This window comes from Peromyscus leucopus, chromosome 23 (genome assembly GCF_004664715.2).
Source record: "Peromyscus leucopus breed LL Stock chromosome 23, UCI_PerLeu_2.1, whole genome shotgun sequence".
NCBI lineage: Eukaryota > Metazoa > Chordata > Mammalia > Rodentia > Cricetidae > Peromyscus > Peromyscus leucopus.
In genome coordinates, this window is record NC_051082.1 from 18,853,735 (window position 1) to 18,859,266 (window position 5,532).

The 5,532-nt window shown below is 51.0% G+C and overlaps 1 long non-coding RNA gene across 1 annotated transcript; it reads left to right on the top strand.

The window, feature by feature from the left end:
• The first annotated feature begins 130 nt into the window (after positions 1-130).
• Positions 131-3,995, top strand: LOC119086516. The gene is made up of 2 exons (XR_005089810.1): positions 131-261; positions 712-3,995. It is a non-coding gene; the product is annotated as an uncharacterized LOC119086516 (long non-coding RNA).
• The last annotated feature ends 1,537 nt before the right edge of the window (positions 3,996-5,532 follow it).

The window sequence follows — 5,532 nt, forward strand, 5'->3', positions numbered from 1 at the left end:
CCGGTGGCCGAGCTCTCGCGAGAATGCGCGCCCCGCCGCCTCGCTATTGGGCGGGAGGGGGAACTTCCGGTCCCGCCCCGGAAGCGGGACAGAGCGTGGCTGCCGCGATGGTGTTGAGGCGCCTGGAGGTTGTTGCGGACCCGATCGCTGGACGAGTTCCACGGGGAAACACGAGCCCTGGGCTCCGAGGTTCCGGCACCAGGGTGGTGTCCTAATCCAGGTCACCCCGCGTCTAACTCTCCCCTCCTTCCATCTTCTTAGGTACCGAGGATCAAGTCTAAGCCTTGTTCTTCGGACAGCCCCGGCGTTCTCCCCATTATCCTCTATTCCCTCTTCACTGTTTCTGTTCAGCAGGAATCCCCAGCTCACCCCTGCTTGATCCAACCATTCCTCCCTCTCCAAACCTTGCTCTCTCAGAAAAATCACCAAAAGAAGTCCAGTTCCCTAGCAGTAGCAGTGTTGGTGGGGGGCTCCTCTCCTGGAAACTGCTAGCTGCTCAAGACCCTGTCTAAAAGCTACCATACCTAAAAGCTTACCATACTTGGCAGCTTGTGAAGGACACATCCTTACCCCTAGGCTTACAAGGTATTTAATCCCCTCCTTTAGACAGACCATGTGATTTTTCTCCTGACCCCACCCCCCAACTTATCCCTGGGCTGGAGGGTCACCGTGAGTGCATTGCCTAAATAAACCTGGTCCTTTTTAATTCAGCTTGATCTGGCTTACTGCATCGGCGGAGAAACCTATTATTGGGGTACAGAAGCCTTTCATGTTGGTGCCAGAAGCCCGGGAGTTGAGCCATCCTCTCTGGGAGGACCCAGTTCCCAGCCACGTCGGAGGCCACTCTTCAGATGGGATCAACTTCTGCCTTCCTATTTTTGACTCTGTATCGTTTGGAAGCAAAGACCCGTCTTCTATGGTCACATTGTTCTAATCTTCGGTCTCTGGCACAGGCTTGCAAATGGGCAGCTGCTGGTCTAAACCCGATCCTCAGACACCCCTGGGGTGTCTGCTGCAAAATTTATCCAAATTGGAGCTGTTTAACACCATATGCCCAGAAGGCTGACGTCCTTTTTGCTGTATGGCCTGGCCTCAGCACACTCTTGATAGCCAGTCAAGATGGCCACCAGAGGGAACTCTTGACTTTAACATCCTCCATGATCTTGAGACTTTCTGTCTGCGAATGGACAAAAGGTCTGAGCTCCCTTACATCCAGGGTTTGTGCTCTTGCCCTTCCCTCTGTAGTCAGTGCCCGACGGCCTAGGTTTTGGCTAGGGTTGCAGCTCCTCCAGGCCCCCGTTTATCTGGGGACTTGGACCCTGACCACGCTCCACCCTGACCCTGACACATGCACTGGCATCTCCACCCCTAACCCTACCACCCTTCCCCCTTCGACACTGCTACATGCTCCATTCAGTGGCCAAGAGCCAACCTTCTTCCCTTTACCTACCCTTTCCTCCATTCTACCCCCTCTGGGACAAATTCTTTCCTTTATCCACCCCTTCCCCCTTCTTCCTCCTCTAGGACAAAGGTCGAGGGCCAACTTCCTTCCCCTTACCCACCTTCCTCCCCCTCTCTCCTCCTTCCCTATCCCCTCCCCATTCTTCAATGACATAACCTGCATCCTGGTCCCCACCACACACTGGCCCACTCGCCCTGAATCCTCCCCGGTGCCTTCCCATACTCAGTCTCGGCAGACCCCTGCCCTCCTCTGTCCCCTCTAGGAGGTGGCTGGAACTGAGAGAATTGTTCAAGTCCATGTCCTTTTCTCTCTTCAGGACCTCTCACAGATAGGAAAGTGGTTGGGTTCCATCTCTGCTAATCCTTCTGTCTATATCAAGGAGTTCTGTTATCTTTCCCAGCCTATGACCTGACCTGGTATGACCTCTATGTCATCCAGGTCTTCACTTCTCACTCCAGAGGAGCAAGGTCAGATTCAGGTAGCAGCTAGACAATATGCAGACCAAACCCACCTAGTGGACAGTACGGCCCCTGAGGGTGACCTGGAGGTGCCAGCTGCAGAACCCTACTGGAGTTATGAGCCAGGTCAAAATGGCCGCCAGAGGAGGGACCTCTTGGTCCTCCACCTCCTTCAGGATATGGAGATGCTCTCAAACAAAGTTGTTAATTTTGATAAGCTCCAAGAGATTACACAGCAAGCCGACGAAAATCCAGCCATTTTTCTAAATCGGCTTAAAGAGACTGGTTCAATATACCCACCCTGACCCATCCTCCTTAGTGGGAGCCACAGTCCCGGCCATCTATTTCATTTTATCACCAGATATTAGAAAAATTTTTAAAAGGCTGAGGAAGGTCCCCCCCCAATACAGGAGTTGGTGAAAACGGCTTTTAAGATTTATAATGCCCGAGAGGAGGCAGCAGAGTCTTCCCAACAGGCTCGGCAGCAACAGAAGGCTACGCTCCACGCTCACACCTTGGCAGTTGCCCTGAGGCCATCGGCACCCCCACAAGGGGGACAAGGAAAGTCCACAGGGCCACATACCACTGGAGTACAGCCAAAGCCAACTCCACCAGGGGCCTGCTTCAAATGTGGCCAGGAAGACCACTGGTCCCAGTGCTACCCTGACCTTCAGCCTCCAACAAGGCCATGCCCCCATCTGCCAGCAGCCTGGCCACTGGAAATCAAAATGCCCCATGGGGGCTCGTCCTCTATGCCATGCCATGGAGGTCCAGCCTCACCAGCACAGGCATCTGAGACTCTTCCAGCCTCTGAGCTACTCAACTTGATAGAGGACTGATGCCACCCAGACTTGGAGGCTCCCATCACACTTGCCAAGCCTAGGGTAATGCTCCAGGTAGCAGATAAGTCCATCACCCTCCTGGTGGACAGGGGAGCTACCTATTCTGTCATGACCTCTCACTCAGGTACCACAGTTAACTCACCAATTTCTGTCAAAGGGGGTGGATGGGATCCCCTCCTTTCCACTGAAGACCCTGCCATTTCCCTGCATTCTTGCAGGGCAATTCTTCTCACCCTTTTCTAGCCATACCTGTTTGTCTGTGATATCCTCAGCTGCTTTGGGGCGACCCTCACCTTGGCCCACACACTCTTCTCCTGACTCTCATCTTCCCTTAATTTCCTCATAGGTCCTGTCCTGTCCCTGCCCTCCCGTATCCAGTCCACCCCCAAGCATGGGATATCTCCACCTCAGTGGTTACTACCACCACCAGCCAGTCCTAGTTTGCCTTAAGGACCCCTCCTCCTTCCCTTCCAGACCCCAGTTTCCTATTTCTGAAACCCATCACTGAGGCCTCAAACCCATTATTACTTGACTTTTATCTCAGGGACTTTTAATTCCTATCAACTTGCCCTGCAACACTCCCATTCTCGCCAAGCGTGAGCCCTTGCTTACAGTTTAGTTCAGGACCTCCGCCTCATTAATGAAGCAGTTATTTCAACCCACCCAGTGGTCAACAACCCATACACCCTTGTTTCTAACATTCCTCCTACAACTTCCCACTTTACCGGCCTGGACCCAAAAGATGCCTTTTTTACGGTCCCTCTACACCCTGACTCATATTTTCTCTTTGCCTTCACCTGGAGGACCCTCCAGACAGCTTACATGGACAGTTCTTCCTCAGGGTTTCCAGGACAGCCCCCATTACTTTGGCCAAGCCTTGGCCCTTGGGATCTTTCCACCATTGACCCCAGTCCTAGCACACTCCTCCAGTAGGTAGATGACCTTCTTCTCTGTAGTCCTTTCATGTTCCTCACTACCTCGTCTCCCTGGGATACTGTGTTTCCCCACCTAAGGCTCAGCTCTGCTCTCCCACTGTTGTGTATCTGCGAGTTCGGCTCAGCCCAGGTTCTAAACACCACCCCTTCAGTGGCCAGGCTCCTGGGACATGAGTGCTGGTACCACCTCTCCAGGCTCAAGCTGGCGCCTATGAAGGATAAATGGTCTGTCCAGCACCTGGGACCCTCCACCCTCCGGTTTTCCAAAACGTCCCAATGAAAGGCCTATCTGCTCTTGCGTCTGGCTCATTCATCTTTGTCTTTTGTACAACCAGGGCACATCTCCATAACATTCTTACTGGCAATCTCCGCTCCTACCATGACTAGCCCTATTCATAGGGCTGGTGATAATAATCTATTTTTTCTCCTAGCAACTTGCCTTCTCTGCCTCCTCAAGGAACAGATTTCTGAGGTCTCTAGGATGGCAATTAACTGAATGCTTCTTCACCCATACCTCCCGCTGAGCGTGAGTCCACCGACTCCTGACTCCCTCACTCCATGTCGTCCCAAGCCAGCAGGAAGTAGCCAGATTTGAACCACTGCCCATATACCCAAGAAGGTCAGGATGTTTGGCTGGAATCTCCAGCTCACCCCTGCTTGATCTGGCCATTCCACCCTCTCCATATGCTGCCTTCTCAGAAAAACTACCAAAAAAAGTTCAGTTCTGTGGTGGCAATGGCAGCTCCTCCCATGAAGCTGCTAGCTGCTCAATACCCCACCTAAAAGATGCCATACTTGGACACAAACCCAGCTTGTGGAGAACAAGTCACCACCCCTGCACCTACAGGGTATTTAAGTCCCACAGTTTTAGACAAGCCATGTGATTTTTCTCCTGCCTCCCCCCCACCCACCCAGCATCTCTGGGGGCTGGAGGGTCACCCAGAAATGCTGTGCCCAAATAAACCTGGTCCTTTATAATTTGGCTTGATCTGGCTTACTGCATCAGCAGAGAAACTTATTATTGGGGTATAGAAACCTATCAGTCTCTTAAAATTTTTTTTAATTTATTTCCTTTTTTTTTAAGTCTGGAGAAATAACTCTGCACTGGCTGCTCTTCCAGAGGTTCTGGGTTCAATTCTCAGCATGCATATGGTGGCTCCTAACCATTTATAACTCCAGTTCCAGAAGGATCTGACGCTATCTTCTGGCCTCCATGGGTACTGCACACAAATGGTGCACAGACCTACATGAGGATAAAACATCCACACATAAAATAGAACTAAATAAATCTTTGGTGGTGCACACCTTTAATCCCAGCTCTTGGGAGGCAGAGGTGCACAGATTTATATAGTGAGTTCCACTAAGGCTACATAAGTGAGGCCATGTCTAAAACACGAAACAAAAAAATAAAATCCCCTTTTAAAAGCATGTAACTGATTCTTATTCCTGCTGGTAAAGGAGGCTGAATCTTGGAGTGTTTGCTAAAAAGACTGCTAAGTCTGGGCCTGAGAGATGGCTTACCAAGTAAGGTGCTTGCTGCCAAGCCTGTTAGTAACCTGAGTTCTAATCCCCAGGGGAGCCCCACATGATGGAGAGATAGTAGATACTCTGCATGTGTGTCCACACGTGCACACACAGGCAATTTTAAAAAATAATAAGGGGGCTGCAGAGATGGCTCAGCAGTTAAGAGCACTGGCTGTTCTTCCAGAGGTCCTGAGTTCAATTCCCAGCACCTACATGGTGGCTCATAACCATCTGTAATGAGATGTGGTGCATACATGTAGGCAGAACACTGTGTTCATAATAAATAAATTTAATAATAATAATAATAAAAC